General features: G+C 40.5%; 1 long non-coding RNA gene across 1 annotated transcript; it reads right to left on the minus strand.

Moving 5' to 3' along the window:
* Nucleotides 1-5,329: 5,329 nt before the first annotated feature.
* LOC120725035 lies at nucleotides 5,330-25,727 on the minus strand. Its single transcript, XR_005694035.1, has 3 exons — nucleotides 25,439-25,727; nucleotides 22,028-22,032; nucleotides 5,330-5,341 (listed from the first exon to the last, which is right to left on the minus strand). It is a non-coding gene; the product is annotated as an uncharacterized LOC120725035 (long non-coding RNA).
* Nucleotides 25,728-26,129: the final 402 nt, after the last annotated feature.

The raw sequence follows: 26,129 nt of genomic DNA on the forward strand, positions 1-26,129 counted from the left end.
ATCTACTCCACTATAAATGTCAGAGGCAAATACTTTTCACTTGTATTGAAAAACAACAACGAAAAATCGGAGATATCCAGTTTTTGTGAATGTGTTGAATCATTATTAGATCCCATTTACACCATTTAATACTTGAAAGCTGCTTAAACATGAATAATCCACGCTGAAAAAGCTACCACTTATGGTAACCATTTTCTACAATATTAGACTGATAGTAGCTTAATAAATTTAATACATTTAAAAAATGTGAAATACTGCAACATTGGTATCAGTAATCTGTGTGATGGCGCATACCTTTGATACTTAATCATGCTTTAATGCTGCAATACAATACTGTGGCATCACCAAATGTATCCATAGCTAGAGGAGCTGTGTGATGCCGTGTCCAATTTAGCACGTTTTAAATGAAGGAAACTCCATGTTTGACGGTGTGGCATGTTGCTGAGCTTTGGTTGTGTTCCTGTTTTAGTTGTGTGTATGTACAAAGTGTCAGGGGACCTCTTTGAAAAAGGCCAGAAATGTAAAAGCACCTTTGATTACAATCGCAGAGAGCTCCTGAAACACGACTCCAGGAGCAGCGGAGAGGGAAAGAGGGAGATTTAAAGGGTGAGTAAAAGTGAATGCTGACTGGGTGACTTTTTGCTCTCTCTCCTTGAACAGTGCCTCAAGACACCTGACTGCAACGCTGGCTGGTGCCTTTTAAAAATTTTTTTTTTTTAGAGAAAACACTTCACAGTTCAGGTGTCGGGTGATATTTACGTCCCCCGCGTGCTCGAACATGTTGATATCAACTTTAAGGATGCTAGAAATACATGAGAAGGCACTGAGGAATTTAGAAATGGCCTTCTCTTCCCGGCGTTTCTGAAAAACAGAAAGCGTATTCTCTGCAGATGCGAGTGCTTTTGTTTGCCAGCGATATCATTTTGACATTTTAACAGCAGTCAGCCTCGGCTTTGATTCAATATTTCCCATTTCTCCTCTCTGAGCTCGTCCAAATGCTCAAGGGCGGCCGCACCAAAGCACCTCCGTGTCTGGAGAAGGTCATGACAGCTGTGTGTGGCCCTCTGTCCTTGCCCGGTGTACCAACTGGTTAATTAGCCTGCCACATGAGACACATAGCGGGCAGGCAGGGGAATATGGGAAGAGATAGGCGGAGATTTAGCCATTGAGGACAATTCGTTTTGATTCTGAACTGTGATTGGTCTGGTTTAAACCCAGAATGTAATGTGATACAATGCAGACCAGTTGTCACTGGTGAAATCTGCAATTCTGGTTACAGAGTTTAAATGGCGTACACGTGGAGAGAGAATGATGCATATATATGCTGAAATGTGGAAAAGAGAAGCCACATATGGTGGCATAATCCACAAAAGTACAGCCTGTTCTAGAAAGTTTGAAGAGGGAAAAGTATCTGTGGCAACATTGCAGACTATCTTCTTTTGTCATTAATGGCATCATGTAGTTTTTTACAGTTATAACAAAGTGCAGCAATGAAATCTGGGGTTTTTTGTTGTTGTTTTATTAACCACTTCCTTTTATTACTTGCATTTGAGAGAGGCTGCGTGTGGCTTTGTTCACTCACTCATCCACTATATTATATCATGAGAGTATACAAACTAGTGAACATGTGCAGCTGCTGCGTAATTATGTGCTGGATCTTCCTAATGAGCTCTGTCTGTAAAACAATGGCAGAACATCTGCACCACATTTTAGGATGTGGGCACCTCATTGTTGCTATTTTGGAATATTTCTGATTAATTACATGTTGTAATTGACAAAGACAGTCACCAAAACTAAATGTTAAAAAAAAAATCCTCCTGCCACTATATCTGGTTTTATTTGTTAGATTTTACCTACTGAAGTCCCTAAAATATATATTTAGATTACGCTTCACTGAACTTTTTATTTTTTGAATTTTAAATTTAAATGAGCTCCTATTTTTGTGTAATTTTGTTTTTTTCTGAGCTAAGTTGTTTTCAACAATTCAATTTTTGAGATTAATAACATCTTGTTTTTAATTTTCAGTGCTGCTGCTGCTGCTATTTAAGAACTGCTTGGATTAAAACTTCCCTGCACAACGTTTTACTTTTTTATTCCTCTTCACTGGCTTTTTAGATAATCTGAAAATAAATCTTATTTTTAACACTTGTCTGCACACACTTAATTATATTTTGAAAATACTTTGTCCATAATTATATCCATCTTAAAAAAAACGTGATTTAAGAATCTAAAGCATAATAATTGTGAATTATTATCACTCCTTCAAAGCAAATACGCTTAAATAACTCTTAATGCAGCAGCAGGAGCTTTATTGTTGTTATAGCTGTAATGTGCAAATATTTCAGGAGGAGGAGTATTATGCAGACCAATCTCATCAGAGTTTTCTCTTTTGGTTTTTCCTGTGAGGATTTTGAACTGGATGCTTCAACCACAACCTTAACTGTACCTTCTGCTCTTTGCTTGGCCAGTTTTTCACACCACCTGTCACTAATTGATTAATCTGTCCACCCTACATGCACCACCTGTTTTGCAACTCGCTGTTGCCAGTTTGACTCGTTGTTCAGTTATCTATCACGTTTGTGTTCCACCTGACTTCTTTTTTTCACGTTTTTTCTTTTTTGGTTAATTTCTTTGCTCGTGTCTTGGTGTTTGTATCTGCGGTTTCCAACGTTAACTTTTTGGACTTTTACTTTTTTTTTCTGGTGTCCTGTGTTCAGGTCCTTTCCACTTCCTGCAAGAATCAAACAAATCCTCTTAATCCACATCTCGTCAGCTTGAGTTGTTTGTAGTCTTCTGCTATAAACTTGACCAAGTAGTTCCTCAGAGTTTGTTTTACATCCTTGGTGATCTATAAACATTTGTGTTGAGCCCCGGGACTTGTACTTTTTAAGATCTTATTACTATTTCTAATAATAACCACAGGCATCTCCATAAGGTATCAGTACTGTTACGCATATGAAAAGAGTTGTATAAAGCCTTTTGTCACTCCAGAGAGAGCTGAGCATTGATGCTAACCTTAATTAAGATACAAGTTTGAAAACTATCCACTATCCAATGCTGCTAAATTCATGGAGTGCTCTTTTAGGGATCAAAATCTTAATGATGTTGTAAAATAAGCAAAGCCACAGTAATTATAGCACAATGCCTCATACGTGTAGTTATTCTAAATCTGAGAAGGCCACAGCCTTGAGAGGCTTGTTGCCTAAATGAAAAAGGAGCAGTGAGTTATTTGCTGCCCTAATGAGCTCTAATAAAAAAAGCAGGATAGCCTGGATAGCCGCCACCATCACCACTTCCACTTCTCTTGTGTTAGCACACACGCACACATCCATCCTCTGTACCTCACTGCATCTGCTGCAGCAGGATCCCATCGGCTATCCAGTTACGGCTTGCCTGGCCGGGGGCTCGCATTAGTGGCGTAGGAGAGCTGTGAACAGGGAGTATCAGATGCTGTAATATGGAAATTCCTCTGTAATGCAGAGGCTGCGGGATTGTGCGATTACTTAATTCATTTAGCTGAGTAAATGTTACCGGTCTGCCAGGGCGCAGAGGGGATGTGGATTTAGCTTGTGTGTGTGTGTGTGTGTGTGTGTGGTGTTGGGGGGGGGAGTGGAGGCTCTGTCTCAGGGAAGGATGGCAGGAGTGTGTTTAGCTTTTCTGCGAGCAAGTATTGGCACGCATGTGCGGTTGCTGGTACGTGTGTGTTACGGGTAGATGGGAGTACAAATGGGGCCTCAGAAACAACAGGTTGGGTTTAAGGCTCCAGTTTCATGCATCCAGGGAACAAACCATTAAGAAAGAGCACTGAGCCCACACTCCTCCTCCAGTACCCACATGACCTATCCCAGATGCTGATTTGTGGCTCCTGACACTTTAATTCATCGGAAAACACAAGTCAGGACCCAGGAGTTAAGTAAGTCCATTAACACTATGCAGAAGTAATGTTTTCCAGTGCCGTGCCAGCCCTGCCACCCAGTATGATCAAGCACGGAGACTCAGTCATTTCACAGTGGGTGAATATTTCCTGGAGGTTTTACACTAAGGCTGCCGACAACATAATTTAAAGCAATGGTATTAGTATTTTATGAACAGTAAATTATCGTGTTATCATGGATGTTATACAACTCTTCTGGTCATTTTTTTCATTTTTTCTTTTGTGCCATCATAAACTCTTGGTTCTTTGTTAGATAGTTGTACATAAAAGTAAAATAAAGAGTTTCTGTTTTACTTTTATATTATATATATTTATATTATATTGATTTAATATGAAGAAAGTACAAATTTGGAAGGGTTTTTACTGAGTATACTAGCTGCATGTGTTTATTATTTAATATATAAACCTCTTGGATGGATTTGCAAGACCTGTAGCTATAAAGAGAATATAATTCAGCTTGCAGCCAAATTACGGTCATACCTCATTTAAAATATTATTTTCCTAAAATGAAAAATCTCTGGATGCTGAAATTTTGGACGATTAATGAACTGGTGCTGACAGTGCACAACATTTCAACACTTTTATTTTTCCTCTGAATAGCCATGATTGATTTATGAAGATGTGATGCGACCGCTCCACTCAATCTCTTTCCAGATTTTCAACACAATGTGGAGTCAATGAAGCATTTTTATCAGCTGTTGTATTGACTGGATTCAGCAATTCCCCATAGTTGCCCCAGAAAAAATGATTTCATTGTCCTCTAATCCATTATTTAACACAGCGATGTCAGCTGAGCTGTAAATGACTCAAAACACAGCTGCTGGGGAATGGAAAACTGGGGGCCAAACTCAACTCGAGCAAAATGGAAAAAGGTGGAGCCGAAAAGCTGTTAAAACTATCTGACAGATTCGATACGCTCTGCAATGTGGAACAGTATTATTAATTTGGGAACTGGGCCTGTTAAATCTATCATTCCATTATTCTAAGAGGAATCCAAAGGACATTTGCAGCCTCCAGTGCAGCAGCCAGCGAGCCCTATCTGTTGTTTTAACAGTTAAAAGTGAGTTTATCTTCCATTTTAAGGTGAGGAAGCGTTTGCAGTGCCACCCAATGGACATTTGGTACATTTTCAGGACTGGAATTAACAATCACGGGCTTTTAAAAGCCACATCGTCATCATCGTTGCAGTACCTTCCTGTCAGTTTGATATATCCTTTTTACACCTCAGTCTTTGACAAGGATTTTGCTCTCTTTTATCTAATTTTCTTCAGGAACAGCCAAGTTCCCTTACTTGTTTTTCTTTCTTCTAAATAAAACTCTTGGAAGAATGAATACTGGACCCAGAGGATTATGGAGACTTTGTTATTTCATCCATGAAGCATAAAAATGACTTTAGGGCACTTCATACTGGAAAGAGATGGTTATTAAAGGATTTAGTTTAAAGTAGTTGTACACCTCAAATAGTCTTAGGATTAAACCTGTTGCTTGTCAAGATATCATGCGTGATTTGTGTAGCCAAACCCTTTTTGGTTCGGATGCAGCCTGACTAATATCCTGAATTGACTAACCATTATATTGCTGTATCTCTGCAGTGTATGTCAGTGTGAAGTGTATTTATTTATTATTATATATTTATCTATTTAGTCTATTTATGTGATTTTTTTTTAAAGTGCAGTGTTTAAAAAGTGTTGTTCATACATCATCATAATATCAACATTGCAAAGGACCAGTGATGTTGTCTGAGCACTCAGTTAGCATTAGCCTAGAAACTAGCAAATAAAGTAGTTGCTATTAAAAACTATCACTAGCAAACCGACACAAGGAGCCTAAATCTTGCTAACAGCAAACTTAATTTGATAATGTATTTATTATATTGTAAATATTAATAAAGAAAATACTTTTGTTCACTTGTTCTAGAAGAGCTTTTAACATCAATAACTGTATTTTTTTTTTTTTTTTTTTTTTTTTTTTTAACCCCACATTGCAAAGCTATGACATTACAAAGACATCAGCTGGAGTGTTTATCCTGGACCAACATTATGATAATGCAGGAGCAACAACAACACAGGGATATCAGATACACCCACCCGGCGACAGTCTGAGATTTACCTGTAAATCTACACATAACCAAACCACTATCAAGTGCTTTGAGTGCTTAATATAACCATAACAAGGTTTATTCACACATTTGTTGCTAATAAAAATCATTATGAAAGCTAATTCAGTCATTGCCATGTTTTTCACCTTGATAGATACATTAACAACTTCATTTCATTAAATTTAAAAACTGGAACTATCTAAAAAAAAAAGTATTTTAAGCCTTTTTTAATATCTTGCTGGGATTTAGTTTGTGTTGTTACGTTGGAGAATTTTGTTGAATATGAAAACACCTTATGACATCCCTGGAAGTTTTACATTACATGTCTCAACCACCGGGCCTGCATCCTGCCCATTTGTCAAAAACAATTAATAAAATATGAAAAATGAACAGAAAGTTTGATTCCGTGCAGATAAAAGCATCAATAAATCTCCATAAACGTTTGTCTGTGAAACTCTTTAAAAGCTGATGTGGAGAACAGCGCAGCCTCTGCCAGTCTAAGCTCTGGTGGCCACTCTAAAGGAAAGTCTTCCAGGGAGCGTTGGCCTGCTGGTGTCCCCCTTCAATCTAGCTCCTTGCTTTGTGTATTGTGGTTCAGACTGTAAAGTGGTGGGGTCTCGCGGCAGTGCCAGCGTGAATCGCAGGGGGCACAGAAGTCTTGGAGGTCCTGGTTTTACAATGCAGCAGTTCACAATGTATACACCAGCCCCCACTGTGGTGCAACTGGAGTTTGTCACTTGCAGATTTATATTCGTCTCCATTAAAGCTCTTTTACAGGCCCACCGAGAATCCCAGAGAGGCAGAGAGTGAGAGAGAGCGGGAAGAACATAAGGAGAGGCATGAAATGTAAGAGTAAAACGAGGGAGACATCAGGAACAAAGGCACCAAGAACCGATAGTTTAATGACTGTGCGAGCTGGAGAACGTGTCCGTTTAACATGATCCTTATAGATCCATTTAGTGGCAGCCCTGTTACTGTGGAACCAAATCATTTATGCCTAAAGATTTCACATGTTCTCCTGTAAAAGTGAAGAACACCGTACCAACCAAATCTGTGATTTTAGGGAGGCATAAAAGTAATAAAAGTGACTATAAATCTGACAGCAAGAGAAAGATGTCTGATTGTTACCACTTTTACGATTTAATACAAAACCAGACAAAGAAACTGTGCACAGCTTTCTTGTCTTTTTATACTCCAGCCACTGACTGTTATTTGTCATTACAGGAATTTTCATGCAAATATTCATGTATTTATAACAAAAATACACTAAACTACATTATCAAAGAGGAAACTTTCTGTTAGTCAGACGTTCAGGCCTCAGACTGCTCTATGTGGGATATCATAGCAAGTGGACATCCCTAATATGGTCAGCTGAGGCACACTGCTCTGAACACAGAAGCCCCACCCACCTGCTGTTTAATCCTTCTGTTTGTGATGTGCATCCAATTAGAAGAGGGTTCGCTTAAAGGATAGGGGTAGAGTCCAAAATCTAATCTATGGAGATGCAAAAGAGCAAAGTAAACACATACACACATAAAAATACACACTTTTTTCTTATAGCACCTTTTATATTTTTTCTATTTAGTGGGATTGATTTTTAGTCTACTGCCTTAGTTAACTCTTTATATTTTGCAAACTACAATATTTCATGAGTTGTCTTTTTACTGCATTTGAGCTTTTGCAGCAATTTATTGAAACGTGCAAACAAACATAGAGGTAAACAAGGCAAATAGTAAATGAGGCCTAAAACCAAGTTTGTACGATTCTAACAAAGTTAAAATTCAGCATATGGCATCACCACCTTTGTTCTTCGACACAGTCTGAGCCTAAGAAAAGTTTTCTTGTCATTTCTTTAAGAAGTCTTCAGGAATAGTTGTCCAGGTTTCTTTAAGGACATTCAAAGCTGTGTCGGGTCTTTGCTGGATTTCTTTTTCTATTTATAATTAAGGACATGACTTTCAGAAACTTCATCTGCAGTCATGTGTTTTAGGCTTTCTTCTTTTGTTCTCCACTTGTCTGTTTCCTCAGATTTTTTAGGGGCACACTGCACACCATGCCACAATATAAAAAAAAAATTTTAGCTAAAAGTTTTTGAGGAATCACCCTGTTGGTGCAAAAATAGTACTTTATTCCTGTTAAACTGTGTTAACTTAAGCATTTTACATAGATTCAACAACGAAAAGGGGGGGGAAATATGTTTTTGTTACAGTCCGCCAGTAACAATGTGCCTACAGAAACCATTTAAAATTGGTTCTTTGCAAAGTTATCTGTTATGTGTAGACACAACTCTGGTTTATCCCTTGAGTTTATGTTTGTATAATTCATATATCTGTGTTAAGGGGCTTAGCAAACAGATAAACATTAGTCTGAAATGGTCGGGTGCAAAGACTGGACTGAACATTAGAGAAAAAGCAGCCAACGTCCAAAGAAAGCCTTTCAGGAAGAACTGTTGCTCACACCTATCTTTACAAAGCAATATATTCTACAAACAATGTTCAATGCTTTGTACAAATACTATACAAAATATTGAACTGTAGTTTATTGCCTTGCATTTTGTCAGTAGTTATTGGTAACATAATAAAAGTATGTAATTTTCACATTAAGCATCTGTAGGAGTTCCATGTTTTGCCAGTACTTATGGATGCCCAATACTTGTGTGCAATGAGAAGGGTTTTTTGCCAGTAGGCCCTCCTCAAGGCTGACTTTCTGGGTTTGCTGAATGTTAGGCTCCTGATACACAAATGAAGTTTAATTTATGTTGTCTTCTGTGGTAGCTAAAAGCCATAAGTATCCACATCCTCATAAAATTACCCTGGGAGCTTTCACAATCCTGTTTTCCATCCTGTCCAGTTATTTCTCAGTAGCCCTATATGTCTCTGTCATTACAGACCAAAGAGGGGAAAAAGCTTCTTTCTTACAGAACAGAACACAAGCGAAAGCTCAGATTTACTCTTTTAAAATTACAGATTTGTTCCTTTCAAATGTTTAATAAAGGTAATTATACCGTGATCACAAACAGTGATCCTAAATTCGTGCTGAAGTTCTAACTTAAAATGACCGGGACAGAAGAGGAATGAGCTTTTTATCAAGACAGGGTAAAAAGACAGCTTTTTTCAGCATAATTACATTTAATATTTTTCTTTTTATGGATTTGTAGTAAAGTCTTGGTCTACAATAAGTATATGATGCATGATTTTCCTACTGTATAAATATATCAATTAAAGACTCAGAAATCTATGTGTGCGTGGGGTCCTCTACCAGAGGCTTGAGAGCTTGAGGTTTCTGCACAGTATCTTAGCTGTTCCTAGGACTGCGCTATTCTGGACAGAGATCTTCGATGTTGTTCCTGGGATCAGCTGGAGCCACTCGCCTGATGTATTCATGGCTGTTTGTTGCCTCATCCTGGACTGTGGTGCTGACACTCACTAGTCCCCGGCCTCCTTCCTTACGCTTAGCGTACAGCCTCAGGGTGATGGACTTGCATGGTCAGGAGCTTCCAGGTCTTCATGTCAGTTGCTTCTATCTCCTCCTTTGGCCAACTTATTATCTCAGCAAGGTACCTGATCACAGGCAGGGCGTGGGTGTTGATAGCCCAGATCTTGTCCTTACCGTTCAAGCTGACTCCTCAGTACTTGCATGACCCTCTGCCATACTTGGTGGATGCAGTTTTTTTAGTGGCCTCTTCATGGTTCCCATTTGCCTGTGGGATCCCCAGGTACTGTCCTCTATGTCTGCAATGTTGCCTTCTGGTAGTTCAATCCCCTCAGTTCTGACTACCCTCCCTCTCTTTGTTATCATCCGACTACATTTCTCCAGTCCAAACGACATTCCGATGTCATTGCTGTATATCCTGGTGATGTGGATCAGTGAATCGATGACTCATTCACTCCTGGCATACAGCTTGATGTCATCCATGTACAGGAGGTGGCTGACAACTGCTCCGTTCCGTAGTCGGTATCCGTAGCCAGTCTTGTTAATGGTCTCACTGAGGGGGTTCAGGCCTATGCAGAACAGCAGTGTGGACAGAGCATGTCCTTGGCAGATCCCGCACTTGATGCTGACTTGGGTAATGAGCTTGAAGTTGGCCTCTAGTGTTGTCTGCCACATCCCCATTGAATTCCTGATGAAGGCTCTTAGAGTCCTGTTGATCTTGTATAGTTCTAGGCATTTCAGGATCCATGTGTGGGGCATTGAGTCACAGGCCTTCTTGTAATCAATCCAGGCAGTGCACAGGTTGGTCAGCCTAGTCTTACAGTCTTGGCTGACTGCTCAGTCCACCAGTAGCTGGTGTTTTGCGCCTCTGGTATTCTTGCCAATCTCTTTCTGTGCCCCGCCCATGTGCTGATCCATGTGACTGTTCATCTTAGCCGCTATGTACCAGATACTGGACCCCCCTTTTTTGTATATGAGACAGGAAAGTGTAATGTATGTAGACATGGTCGAGACAACCTTCTGGTGTTCAAGTGGAGCATCAGAACAGGGAAGAAAGGTGATTTAAGTGACTTTGACTGTGGCATTGTTGCTGGTGTCAGACAGGCTTGTCTGAGTATTTCAGAAACTGCTGATCTGCTGGGATTTTCCCACACAATCATCTCTAGGGTTTACAGAGATTGGTCTGAAAATTTGATAATATCTAATGAGCGGCAGTTCTCTGAGTGAAAATGCTTTCAATCATGCCAGAAGTTAGAGGTGAATGGTCAGACTGCCTCGAGCTGATATAAAAGCTGCAGTGACTCAAATAACAACTTGCCATGACCAAATTATGCAGAAGAGCATCTCTGAATGCACAGCACAGAAAACCTTGAAGCAGATGGGCTACAACAGCAGAAGCCCACACCGGCTGCCATAAGTTAACTGAAACTGAGGATACAAATGAGCTGCCCAACAGTGGACAACAGAAGATCAGACAAATGTTGTGTGGTCTGAAGTATCTCGATTTCTACCATGACGTTCAGATTGTAGGGTCAGTATTTAACATGAAAGCACATCCATCTATCCATGCTGCCATGTATCAGTGCTTCAGGCTGCTGATGGTGTAAGACTATGGGGAATATTTCCTTGGCATCATTTAAACACCACGGTCTGCCTGAGTATTGTTGCTACCCATGTCCACCCCTTTATGACCACCTGTACCCACCTTCTGATGGCTGCTTCCACCTGGACAACGTACCATGTCACAAAACTAAAATCATCTCAGACTGTTTTCTTGAACGTGATGTTGAGTTCACTACACTCAAATGGCTTCAACAGTGACCAGGTCTCCATCAAATAGAGCACCTTTGCGATGTGACTGAATAAGAGAAGACAGCTGACAAATCTGTAGCAACTGTTTGATGCTATCATGTCAATATGAACCAAAGTCTCTGAAGACTGTTTCCAGCACCTTGTTGAATCTGTGCCATGAAGAATGAAGGCAGTTCTAGATTTTACTGAAGAGGAGTCAAGTGAAGCTTCAAGTTATTACAGCTTTTTATCCTAGTACACTGTAAGTAGCATTTCTTTTTTTAAAAAGCCACCAAAGACTAATGAAAATAAAACCTAAAAAAAAGAAGCTATGTAGCAATTCATCAACACTGACTTTTTTTTTATGTTAACGCTGTGTTGTAATTATAAGCTTTTATAAGCATAAGCTAATTATAAGCAGCTATAGGTGTATTGTAAAAGTTTATCAATGTACAGTATAACTTTTAGTAATATTTCAGTCTGCAAACACAATATACTGAAGCGTGTGTGTGCAATGATTCTTTGTTACACAAGAGGGCGTTGTCTCCCTTTGTGAACTAATCATTGGCCTGTTACGGCCTCTTCTCCATGCAGGAGATTAATGAAAGGTGTATAAATTCACAATGCATCCCTGCTGCTTATGTGAAGAGGGGGGGAAAGAAAAAGTGGACACAAGCTGCATGCATATGGCGTACTGAGCATATGGAGGGGAGGTGTCTTCCCAGCTCTTCCTCCTCCACTCTTTCTGCTCACTTGTTCCCTCTGTCCTTTCTTTCTCTTGAAGCGAGCCACCTGCATTATGACAAAAATCTGCATCTCCATCTGAAGGGCAGGCGAGCTCCTGCAAAGGTTGCAGCTTAAGAGAAGATGGACTTCAAGTCAAATGAAAAGCAGGCAGGTTGTGTAGGAACGGCATGGGAAACTGGCTTTACAAAGCCCGCACTATCATCTGAGTCACATCAGACACATTTCCCCCAATTCCTGCAGACATTCTGCCTCCGTCCTGTCGCGATCTGAGACTTCATGCTGAATCACTGCGTCTAAACATAGATGCTCATTTGTCGCAACAGCATGGGTCAGGCAGTGCAGGCGAAAGGTGAACAAAGAGTCACGCAGTGGAGTTAAAAAGTTCAGCTGCCTGTTTTACAAAGCAAAATAGGCAGCCATATGGATGCCTTGTCTTTTCAGCTCAGCCCCCCTGAGAAATGGTGTTTGTCAGAGTAATAAAGCTGTCCCATAACCCCATAACCTCTGTAATATTCATGATCCAAAGTTTGTGCCTTGCAGGACAGCTTGATAAGTGTTAGACCTGAGTGTGTTCCCATGCTCAGCCATAACAAGTACATCGTCTACCTGGGTTACCACGGGCCGAGCTAGTCCAGACACCCAACAACGCACGGCAGTTTGTTAAAACACACTCCTCATTGGTTCATCTCAGGCACTCAGCGAGAGCTGTCTTGTCTGTTTACTGATGTCACAGGCTGGACGGAGCCCATAATAGGCAATGGCTCATCTCAACATTACGACCTGTTTATAAACGAGGTGAAAAATGACACTTTTATTGCCCCATGCAGCATCCCTCTGTCCTGCCGTGCCCCGGCCTGTTCTACCTTGTCCTGTCATATCAGTGGAGCACTTCTTAAAATAAGGATAAGTCAACGAGGGGACGGAGAGAGGAGCCTATACACACACACACACACACACACACACACAGTGGAGAGAACGGAGGGAGGGGATCTGGACAGTGACAGCTTTAATGCGGTATCTCATAAACATGCATTAATCAGAGCAGGGGGCTGGTATAACCGCTGTGGCATACAAAGAAGCAAGACAAAGAGAAGAAGAGACGGGTCCACCGGTGATTCACGCTTTGTGCCGTGGTCATCTCGCGTCCTCTCCAAAAAAAAGCCAGCGGGGTTTTGACAGCCACGACGAGGATGCGCGCAGCGGCAGCAACGACAGGCGTCATCCTCACCATCAATCAAACAGACTCAGAGATGAATGAGAGTTTATATAATGTATGGACATCAAACAGGACTCTGTGACTTTGAAAAATTACAATAATAATTTGTAATATATATATATATTTACAATATAATCACAGTTTATGATAGACCCAGAAAGATTAAATACTGAGTAAAGGTAAAGAGGTGGGGCAAAGAAGCTCTGCAGAGACAGCAGGTAAATACAGTGATAGCAATAATATAAAAGAAAACAGCATGTCCCTTTCAGGCAGTACGGTGGTTCAATGGTTAGCATTGGTGATGTGCAGAAGAAGGTCCTGGTTCAAATCCAGTCTGGGGCTTTCTGCATGAGGCTTGTGCACGCTGTATCGGCGAGCTCTCTTTAGGTAATCTGGATTCTGCCCACAGACCTGAGGTTAGGCTAACTGGTGGTTCTAAACCTGAATATGAATCGCTGTTTGTGTTAGCCCTGCAGTAGATTAGCAGCTTCTCACCCTATGAGAGCTGGGATAGGCTCAACCCACCGAGCCTCGCCCCCGTGACCCTGGATTCAATAAGTGGAAAAAGATGGATATGTCCATTTTGCATGTATTGATATACTACTCTCCCTTTATACTCAATATTATCTAAAATTAACCAAAAATAATATGTACATGCTTCACGTGATACTTACTATGTATTTAGGCTTCTCATGTGATATTATCCCATATTTGATATGATACAACCACCAGTCACAAAGGAAAAATCTGTATTTATGTGATTTGGCATGTTCCTGGAGGTGAAACCTTATATTTGCTTTGGTCTCTAGCAGATTGCTGCAGTCGCCTGCAGTTTGCATGCAAACACTCACCAGCAACTAACATGCAGTAGCAAAACTTGAGAAATTGCGACTTCAAAGTGAAGCTTGTGCCTCAGTGCTGCATTTCTAAAGACGTAACATTTACTCTAAAGCAAACAGTTTCTGTCACCGGTTTGCGCTGTACTTTTCATAGTTTTACTACAGTAGCTGGTGAGTGTTTGCAGTCAAGTCAGTATGCAAACTACAGGTGAAGGCAGCAAAATGTTCCCAATCAAAGCAATTGCAAGGAGGTTGATGCCAACTTGTGAGGAAGCAGTGACTAGTACTGGTCTGTAGGCCTTATTCACTTGACCCATGATCCAAAATGGCAGACAAGTTAGCGATCAGGTGTGTGGAAAACTTCAGTAGAGAGCATCTATACACCACCTTGACCTTTGCTCAGAGATCTGTATTTTATATCGGAAGTTCTCTAAATTCTTTGACTCCTTTGTGTCCTAAACCAGAAAGGCAGCAGATTTCCAGACTTTATTTCCTGAAACAAACACCAGCTTTCATAAATATACAACAAATGTAAACCACCTCATGAGAAGACGAATGCTTAAAATCACATATTTTAAACATATGGTGTTACACAATATTATATAAGAGCACAATCATAATTAAATTACTTCACATACAGATTTGCACTTTCTTTGCTAGTGCAAATTTCACACACAAATACACACACACTGCATTGGATAAGTGTTTTTTTGTTTTGTTTTTTTCAAAAGCTGTACTTTAGGCCACTTCTAACCAATGAACCATATTTCAATTTCACTCCTGCAGCGCAAACTGTTAGGAGTTGTCAGAGTTGTGTCAATAATGTCAGGTGCAATTTTATCAACTGAAGCACTGGATGCAGTAGTATTGTTGATCCAAGACTGTGTAGCACTAAGAAAAGGGTACACTTAGTTAAATTCACATTATTGTGTGCGCTTTTTGCTAATATTAAAAATACGTTTGTCTTAATGTGAACTCAATCACTCAGTCAGCTTCAGAGCGGCACATGCAGCAGCTGTTATTCAACCACATCTGTTAGGATGATTCAAATTGCAAATATCAGACTATCTAAGTTCAAAATCATCTAAAAAAAACCTGTCAGGAAATCCTCTACGGGTGTATTCGTGGTATTAAATTTGCACTACCCGAGCTGAGATGCTGTTTGCAGTTAGTGGCAGGTCAGATTAAAGTGGTACAGCTTAAAGTGAAAACAGGAGATTCAGAGATTTCTTTCCTAAACATTTACCAGCATATTTTGTGCAAAGACATACCGCTGGAATATTTCCCCTTTCTGTCCACCAGAGTGCAGCAGTCTCCTCTCTCATGTCTGTACAGCACAGAGTTTGGCTGCAGGGAGCTTCAGCAGCCCCACTGAGGAGCTCTGTTATGTTATCACAGTTTGGGCTATTTATAAAAGTCCTGATTCAGCTCCACTGATGTTTCCATCAGAACAAAAAAGAGAACCTAAAGGAATAAAAGACTGCTCAAAGTTACTCAGTGTAAGCATCCCTTAAAGACTAGTTCCTGCAGACTTTTTTGAATGGATGTTCATGGAGACATCATGGAGCACTGTATGATGTCTCCATAAACAGCATATGGCTCATGTGTATTTATGTTGTCATTGTGTTTCTCTCGTGTTGCTGATGTAAAAGAGTTCCGCTTAGAAGGCGTGTGAGACACAGGATCGAGATAGAGTCTGACGCTCCGTTGCTCAGTGCTGCTGTCTCCTGCCCCCTCCACTTTGTCTTCTCATCTGTGTCAAGCCTGTCCATCTTTCACTATAAACCAGTGCAGCTGTTAGAATCAGCGCTCTTCTTATTTCCTCCCATGTGACTCAGTCTAATGATCATATATGTTCTCCCCGCTGAGTCACAAGTTTGATTAATGCGGTAATATAATCTATATTTTCCCTATTACCAACAAGTCCAGTGAAAACACCAAACGCCAACGTGATCATCTTACCTACAAGTCAAGTTACAAGTCTGATAAAGCTTCTGGAGCCACAGAGCTTCAGTGTCTTGGAAAAAAACATTGCTCCGAGTTAAATGCTCCTTAATTACAGAGAACATACACACTGCATACACCAGCCCGCTGCTAAATCATAGCTGGCACACCATATTTGTAGCCTAAAATAACGCTTAACAAATGTAATTTCATAAAAACTAAACAAAGATTTGTGCCTTTGATGACTTCAGTTCTCTGAGGGGATGACTGGGCTTGGAGCAGGGAGCCACAGGCAGGTTGGGAAAGTTGGGAAGAGCTTAGAGTTGGACTAACATTCACTTTCACATACCTCCCAAGTTGCAGCCGAGTATGTCCTCTGTAAAACAGCCACACACAGTAACCTAGATGCACTCTTTACTTTTCTCAGTGCACACTTGAAGCAGTAGTTAGAGCTCATCCAGCTGTTTGTGGGTCAACAGCAAAAATTAGGAGGTGAAAATATGCTCCATGATGCATTCAGTGTAAATATCATTGCTAATTACACGTGACAGCCGAAGCCCCGCAGATGGACCAGAATAATATTTGATGTTGTCAAGTTCTAAGGTGGGTCTTTTTCCAGCTTTGTCTCTTTATTCTTGGACTGTAGTGGAGCAGTTTTCAAAATAATCATTATTATCCTTCTCTTGTTATTATTATTATTATTGTCATTATTATTATTATTACTGGCCTATGCTGGGAGTTGATGTAGCCAATCAGGTCATCTGTCTAAATCACGCTGTTTTATCTCCTCTCCCTTTAAGGTGACCTTCATCTGCTTTTAATTTTCCCATTATCAGCTTGTCAGTCATGTGTGAAGCACTTTCAGCTGCACTAAACAAACATGTTTTGGTGGGGTCTTTTCATGCTGAAGCACTTTTATAGTTCATCACTGAATCTGACAAAAAAAACAACGTCTAAAAATGAAGTTTCAAGTACAAGTTTAGTCTGGTTTCAGTCATGGTGTAAAATAGGAATCTAATCTGCTACATCACTGCCTAAGTTTAGCTGTAGATATACAGTGTGATCGTCTGCACCATGTCTGGAAGTGTTTTGGAAACACCCTCTGCTTCCTGTCCCCTTCATTATATAAGGAAATCGCTGTGACCTCGTTTGACTGCGGCCTCTGCACACCGGCACATATACAGTTATTATTATTGCTCTTTATGGTTTCTTTTTGCATTCATGTTTTCCTATTTCTTTGCCCCCACCAAGCCCTCCTCTCCTCCTTTCCACCTCGGTTTTGCTTTGTCTTTTTTAATCTTGTATTTATATTCTTTTTAGCTGCGCAAATAAAGTAAATAAAGAGCTGAGCGGGCGCACGTGTCTGAACCAGTTACTTCGATCTAAAAGAAGAGAGGAGCTCTATTCAAGGACGGGGCTATGAATGAGTTTCCAGTTACCATGGAAAAAATGTACCTCTGTCCCATAACCAAAAATGAAGCCTGATGCAACTTAATCCAGCGACAGCATGCCTCGATGCCAAGCAACATACCGTGTTACGGCGTGTCACTTCAAAAACAGAAGTGGCCTCGATTGAAAGAGCCAATGAATGATGAATTTCCTGTAAGTACGGCACTTCTGAAAGGGCACAAATCTGGATCGCAGATAGCCAGACAGATAGACAGGAGCGACGACAACAAAACGGCCCTACTTTCATCATCCTGCTGCTTTTCAGGCTTCGTGATATTTTATCCCATGTGATTGAATTGCATGGCTAGTTTATTAAACTCTGCAGCTGTTGTTTGTGAAGGCACCTAGGAAACAGAGGTAATTGATGGACCTATTGAGTTACACTCGCCGCATATGAAACCTGCATGGCTGAGAAAGTCAAGGATACTAAAACAAGCTCAACTTTGCACCTTAGCTCACTGTCTGCAAACAGAACCTGCTGAGTTACTACGAGTTGTTATGAGATATTCGGTGTGTGTATTTGCCCGTGCGTGAGTACCGAAAGGTCACGCTCTATTAATACTCAGATTCTTGAGCTTGCTGCCTCTGGTTGCTCTGCGAACAATGGGCTGAATTTTGTCAGTGCGCGAAAGATTTGACTTCCACATGCTTGGGGAAATTATGTATGTTTTTAAAGGTTATGTTAAAAATAACACCTCGTGGGAATAAAAAAGCACTCAAAGGTCATGAAAATGGAGAAAACGTCCAATTCAGAGCTCCTGTGTTGGAATTTCTGTCCCATTTTTACACCAAAGGCATATTTAATTTGTAATTTTGGTGCCCAGACCACCAAATGGAAAGTTGGTAATTCAACTGATATCATCGTCATGAGTGTAATTATGGAGCAAAAGCCTCCAAACAGGAAGAAACAAGACAAAGGAAACTTTCTGGAAAAAATTCCAACATACGTTTGTGTGTCTTAAAAACCAAAAGGTTGCGTTTAAGTAACACCTGTAAAGTATAGTTCAAATCTTAAGCTCTCCAGATATTCATTCTCTAGACAACTGTGCAATAAAATCACTTTCAGCGGTAGCACAAGCTCAAATGTGAGCCTCGAACATGAGTCAAAAGTCGTCAACATCACAACAATGCATCTCTGAGCACTTAGAAGATAAGTGCTCCAGTAAAATAGGGGTCTAAATTACTGTTTTGGCTTCCTGGGCCCCCCACATTGCAACATAATAGGTGGGTTGAATGTGTCATGAAGACTGTGGCGGGGGGTTTCCCGGGGTAAAAAGTAGAAGGAAAGATGAGGAGGAGGAAGGAGGGAGGTAGGAGAGGGGGATGCTTTCTCTCTATGGTGGTAAGGGGAGAGGAGGGCCACGGAGCAGGACCAGACAGCTTTCAAGATGCTTACAGCAGAGATAGGGAAGGTTCAGACTTGCACTGGGTTTAGTTGGAGAAGAAATTACATTGAATATATAGGTTTGGGTTTAAGTTTCTATTTTACATAATAAAAACTCACTTAATCCTGAGGGCTTGTTTTAATAAAACATACTTAACTATTTAAAAAAAACGTATCTTATCTGTAATGTAGGAAGTTGCTTCATTTTGGTCAATGAAAATAGATCAGGGTGTCAGCGGTTGCCTGGTTTTTCATGTGTAAAGCTCATGCTCTATTAATAATCTGGTGAAATTGCACGTTTGGTCATTCCCCCTCGAGCCGCTGCTCTTCATGTGTGTGCCCGCTGACATATCGCATCTAAAGCGGGCACAAGAGAAGAGTGGCCATGTAGAAAGAAGTGATAACACAGCTGCAAACGCCACGCACATTTCCTGCTTTAGATTTTGGGGCTCGCTCTGCTTTATGTTACAGTCATCGTGGTATTATCAGTGCAACAAAATAGTCCAATAGTGCTTCTTAGAGGCTATTTTTGCAATCCAAATTTCATTTACGTTATTTAAAATTGACTGTACTCAAAAAGGAAGTGAGCGATTGAATGAATTTCCCCACACTGCTTTAATTCAGGATAAAGCTTCTCTCCCTGCTGTTTTACCAGCCTTATATTTGAACAGTTACAAAAACTGGATGAGTAAATTTTTGCAACACAATACAAATAATAAAAAAGAAAAGATTTGACAGGATTTACAGGAGTTGTACTCTCCAGAAAACCACTTTTGCGGCCTTCTGTTGTAATCCGGAGAAAATGAGGACTCATTATGAAGCACACCAGCAAGAAAAGCATGTGTTTGTGAACTCATTACGTTGTGAGGCAACAGCCATCCCACACACCGCTATTGTTTGGTTTCAGTCGAATTCCACATTGTTTACAACCGCAGTTCAACAATTCCAAATCCCGATGTGAGGTCACGATTTTCCTCCTCTCATCTGCAGTGTCATTCTTAAAGTTAAATAAATGATGACATAATGGTCCCTTTTTTTTCTTCTGCTTTTTTTTTCAGCCCTGTCACTTTGTCTTAGATGACATCACTCACGTAACAGTTTAATGCAAAATGTTCATGCTGAGCTTTACTTTGGAAATAAGTAAACAAGCAGGGGGTTGCCCACCAGCTACAGACCTCTTTATTGTATTACCTGAAGTATTTGAAATAACTAAAAGCTGCAATTTTAAACCGTTAATTTATTATTTTTGTTAATATCTCTGTCGCCAAAGTGCTTGCTCATAGGGGGACATATGATTGTTGGGTTTTACTCTGTATATATTATTGTAGGGTCTTACCTTACAATATAAAGCACCTTGAGATGACTGTTGTTGTGATTTGGTGCTGTATAAATAAAATTGAATTGAATTGATCATCTAAATAAACATATCTATGCTCATTGGCCACTTTGTTAGGTACATCTGTTCAGCTCCTTGTTACAAATGTCTAATCACCCAGTCACATACTGTAGCGACACAATGCATTTAGGCATGTAGCCATCATCGAGACCACCTGCTGAAGTTCAAACGGAGCATCAGAATGGAGAAGAAAAGTGATTTAAAGGTGGTTGGTATCAGACAGGGTGGTCTAAGTATATAAAAACTGCTGATCTGCTGGGATTTTCCCACTCAGCCACTCTCTCTTTAGGGTTTACAGATAATTATCAGAAGAAAAGAGAAAATGGCCAGTAAGCGACAGTTCCCTGGCTGAATATAATGGTCAGAGGAGAACGGCCAGACTGCTTTAAACTGATAACAGCTTCTTGCAACCAAGGTGTGAAGTTCCAACATGTTGAATCTTAAAGGGGATGGGCTACAGCAGTTGCTATTTCTGTCCGATAAGAACAGTGTTGGTTTCACCAACAGTGGACAAACATTTCCTCATCTGCTGCCGCTTTCAGTAGGCTCAGAATTTGGCGTAAACGACATGAAAGCATGTTCATCTCAAACCGGTTTCTTGAACACAACAGTGAGTTCACTGTTCTCAAATGACCTAATAAAGTGGCTGAATGAGTGTACAAAACTAAACAAAAACACAATATCGGCTGAAATTCACTTAACAAAATGATGGCAACATAACCTGAAAATGAATTTGAACAAGATTATGGTGGCACTTTGATTTTATGGGCGACATACTTCTGTGTTTGATGCAAACTGTGGAAACATAATAGCTTCATTTTTAAGGGCAAAGTCAAAAAGCACTGATATCACTCAAAAATGTCAATCTAAGGAAGGGACATCATGATAATTAGTGGGAATCTGAGCACCTGTCACCACGCATGCCTAGATTAAAATTCGTATAGTTGTTGATACTGCCATTAAAACAGCCAACTACAACATACTGCATGCACCAACATCATCAGGAAATGATGGTGTGTGGACTCTTGCTCACTCCTAGGAAGTGGTTGAGCTGCAGTTGATAAAATTATGATGATAAAAGAATAATTTCTACTTATCTCAAGTTGAGAAATATCCTGCAAAAAATAAAAAAATAACGACAAAACAATTTAGAAAAACAGATTCAGAACAGAATGGCTGCTGTTTTAAAACCAGCTCTAAACCAATGAAGTGTAACGTGCACAGTGTGGTGGACTCATGACAAGAATGATTACTAGAGCCATGATTTTGTGCGATATACTATGGGGAATAACGCATGCAAGCACTGAAACAATTCAAAATGCGCATCAGTTAAAGATAACAAGATTATGTAATGGTGTTAATTAAATGCACTTTACCTTATGGCCATGTGTGACGAGTTAATCTCAGTTGTTTTTATCTAAATGACAAGTTACCGACTGTCATTGGTCAGATTTTCCAACTCAACAAGTCAGGGGAGGCTTTGATGTATATGTTTACTGAAACTGATAAGTCTACATGACTGTGAGTCAGCTACCTCAGTCATGCTGTGTCTCTATTGTAATTTCTGTCTTAACCTTATTATATTTTAAAATGATAAATCATTTCCATAAAATGTATTCTCCTGTTTCTTCTGCTCTTGGCTGCTCACTTATGGGATCACCACAGCAGATCATCTGCCTCTACCTCCCCTTATCCCCATCATCCTCCTTCACTACAGCATGAATCTTCTCTGAGGTCTTCTTCTTTTCCTCCTGCCTGGCAGTTCCATATTCAACATCCTGTGCCCAATATATCCACGATCCCTCTTCTACACATGTCCAAGCCATCTCAGCTTTGCCTCTCTAACTTTGTCTTCACACTGCTCAGCCTGAGTTCTCCTTCTGATGTACTCATTTCTAATCTTGTCCATTCTGGTCACTCCCAAAGAAAATCTCCACTTCCAGGTCAGCCTCCTGCCTTTTTGTCTCCAAACCATACATCATACCAGGTCTCACTATCTATCTTATAAACTTTCCGTTGGCTGCCATCGTTCTGTCACAAATCACCCCTGGCACTTATCTACACCTACTCAACCCTGCCACACCTTCTTCCTGACCTCTCTTCTCCACTGTATATTATTTTGGATAAAATCATTGTTAACTTCAACCGATCCTGTATGGAAATTTCATTTTTGATGACCTTTATGTCTGATTTATGCCAGATGCTCTTCCTGACACAACCCACCCTGTTTACCAGGGCTTGGGACCAGCATCGTGCCAGGATTCTTGTATTTAAGCTGCTGTAAATGACCAGTTGAACTATAACCTCTTAAACATGTCTCTCATGAATAATATCAAGTCATTTTAAACCAATCAGTTTCTGGCAAAGTCAGTTTTATAAATCCATTTTTTCAATTTGGATCAGAACTGTCATTGAGATTAAAGAAGTCTTTTTCAAGAGAGATCTGACCAAAAGGAGAAAGAAATTATAACATAACAATTCTATAACGTTATTTTAACTGGCCAAAAAGGACTGGATTGAGTGGAATAATGCAGAGTCATAACGATAGTTAGGTCATTTCTTTATTTTACATATAATTTTATATATAATCCTTTCATAGCCTGTTTACTACAGGCTATTTACCAATATAAGAAAAGAAAATTGGGTATAAAAAAACACATTTTTGGCATGGCAACAGCAGCAGAGGTACACTGGCTTATGCCCCCATGGCTGGGTTTTCTATATAAAATGTATTAAAAGCACTAAAAGTAAGATAGGAATGGTTCAAAACTGACAGCTGTTGCGTGTTGTGTGTGTGAGACACTATTGATGATGTCTATTGATGATTATCGCATGACAGTGTGTGTGTATATGAATCATGAGGCAAACTAGACCAAATACAGTGCTGTGAATCAATACATGCATGAATACGATGTGTTATTTTCCGATAAAGTGTCACTCTGCTGGGGGAGGAGCCTCAAGCCACCAGATACACTCCAAACATGGCCACAGCAGCTTCACGCAGAGACAGCGTGACATATGGTGTCACCACACTGAGCCCCGGCCTGTTTCTTGTGCAGTGGTCAGTTTGTGGCTGTGTAGCAACACATGACACTTCAAATGTCCGACACGTGCCACAAGCGATAATGAACCTCCGCCGCTCTTCGCTCTGCAAAGCTGTGGACTCAGCAGCTCCAGATGACAGCGTATTTATCTCTTCCCACTGCAGAGCCGGCAGTGTTGTTTGATATCAATTTGATCTTTGCAGAATAACATTTTTCTTTGTTTATGTTCACTCTCCGAGCTCCTTGTCCTTTCCCGTCTTTGGCTCCACTCCAGGTGGCATATTTGCATTTGCTTATTTGCAGAGACATCAATATGGCACTTGTGTCATACCTGGAGACCCTCTCTGTAAGCTCCCTGGTGCACAGGGGTGGAAATAAGCCATGACCCCTTCTCTCGCATTTTATCTCTCTCTGGCCCTCGCCGACCCCGTTTGTCTCCCCGTCTCACACTCCTGTTTGTGTCTCTGTTTGTGATGCAGGAGGATAATTCATACTCACCAACTAAGAGCTGACTGCAGAGAATCGGAGGCCAGAACTCATTTACAGCAGAAGTACATCACAGTGAGTGGGACAGCTCGTCCAGACTAATCTACATCACAGGTATAAATATATATACGCTGTGCTGCCAAAAGTTTGCAGACACCAAAACTTTACACCCATAAGTGATCGTTGAACATCTAATTCCAAAACAATGACCTGCCAACTGCTCAGATTTAGATACAGGAGATGGTTTTTGATGTTTTGCACACTTCTTTATGAACATTATGAAAGCCCACTGTTTTCTAAAAGAGGATTTCATTTCATTTTCACGAAATATTGTAACCCAAACTATTACAAATGTGCACCGGTGTACAAATCTATGTGGACATAGACATGGCAACTCTAAAAAAAAACATCCTTAAAGCACTCATGAGCAGAGCCTGAGGGGGAGAAATGCATATTAAAGGCTGTAAATGAATAATTCACATGTTCAAAAAATCTGCTCATTTACTTGTTTATGGAGATATCTGAAAAGCTTGATACCACTCTCATGTCTGCACTGTAAATTTTAACTGCTGTCTAGCTTGGTTCAGCATAAAGACTGAACAGTAGAAAACATTAATGTGAATCTGTTAAAAGATAATCAAGCTACAAAACTCAATAATTATCCTGCACAAAACCGCTAATCAGGAACCAAAAAAATCAGTCTTAATAAGGTATTCTGTGCAGACAGGGATAAAATCCATGCCTATTCTACTAAAAAAAGCATTTTGGTTTTTTGGCCTGAGTGAGTCAGCGAAAACAGTGAGTCAACAAATGTTTGCCTGTATAGATGGCAGAAAAGGTAAGACTGCTTTGCTGTGTGTGCAGCTGAGGAATTGTTCCTTCTGCTATTGTGGCTCTGGTGTTGATACCTCAGAATGGTGTACACTGTTCACATTGTGAGGCTTTGTTTCTTTAAACGGTGGCTAATGCCCTTCAGGATACAGCTGCAGAAGATTTCCTCATCAAGTGTTTGTGCAAGTAAGGTTTGAGGGATTGAAATGAAGAAGTAGATTTGCATTCTAATGGCAAAGTCATTCTAGGGGGGGTGCAACCTCCTAAACCTCTCTGGTTTCCTGCTGATTGCATTTGCAGTAGATGCAGCAGCCTGCTAAGGGTCCTGAACGCTGAACCCATCCGACCACTTTCAGTCACAAGGCACAGGTGGTAGGCAACGTGTATCCAAAAAATTGCAGTCTGACTCAGATTGCCGTTTAATTTAGAAACACATCGCCAACACACTGGAATCAGAGAGCAACTCGTCTGCGACACATTCATTTCCAGAAAGCTTTTCGTTCAACTGGTTGCATTCTGGTTATATTCTGTATTAAAGCAAACCTGCCTCATTTGTGGAGGAATTTATGATTCTCTCGAGTTTGTTTCATCACGCTTCCCAACTTGACCCCAAACTGACAGCATACTGATTCCATATTACTGCTGTTTTATCACCAAAGTTGCTTTAAAGACAGGAGCCCAATGCGAGCGGTCTCGATCTGGTCCCTGTCTTCAAAGCAACAATTTCAAAGGCAACAAGATCACTCATTTTCAATTCATTTCAATTCAAATCAATTGTATTCACATAGCACCAAATCACAACAGCAGTTGCCTCAAGATGCTTTATATTGTAAGGTAAAGAGAAAACAGAGAAAACCTCATCAACCAGATGACCCCCTTTGAGCAGGCACTTTGACGACAGTGGGAAGGGAAAACGCCCTTTTAACAGGAAGAAACCTCCTGCACAACCAGGCTTAAGCAGCGGGGCTATCTGCAGTGACAGTTGCGGGTGAGGGGAGGAAGACACAGCGGTTCTAGTGGACGTTAGCAGTGGGAAGTTCAGCCAAGAATTCTATCATATTTCATGACTGTTTTTGCAGACTTTAGAGTCACTGAAAGGAGAAAACCTGGTCACAGTATCAAATTAATACACCAAATAAATCCTTAAGTACAGTTATTTTTAGGAGAATCAAGCTGTTCACCATTCTTTCATACTTTATGCAATCCTTTTGCCTGCCCATTAGCTCAAATCCATATTGTACATTTAGTGTAGTTTATAATAAAGTTTGCTGACCGGCAGCATTTTATTCACAAGGTCTCAGCAGAGTGCTGCTGCAGTGACATTTAGGTGAGACGTCACCCAAGTGCAACAAAGGAAACAGTTTTGATTGTAACCAGCGCAGCCGTCCTCAGGGTTGGAGTTCCTCTCTGGATTATGTCACCTTCTCCTCTGACTGGGAAGTATGCACACACTTGACTGTGCGTGTATGAATGTATGTGTGTGTGCACCTGTGTATGTGTGTGTGTACAGGAAAGGTAGGTCCTCCTCTCAGGCCCCC

The sequence above is a fragment of the Simochromis diagramma genome, unplaced genomic scaffold (assembly GCF_900408965.1).
Source record: "Simochromis diagramma unplaced genomic scaffold, fSimDia1.1 OVJJ01000802.1, whole genome shotgun sequence".
Taxonomy (NCBI): Eukaryota; Metazoa; Chordata; class Actinopteri; order Cichliformes; family Cichlidae; genus Simochromis; species Simochromis diagramma.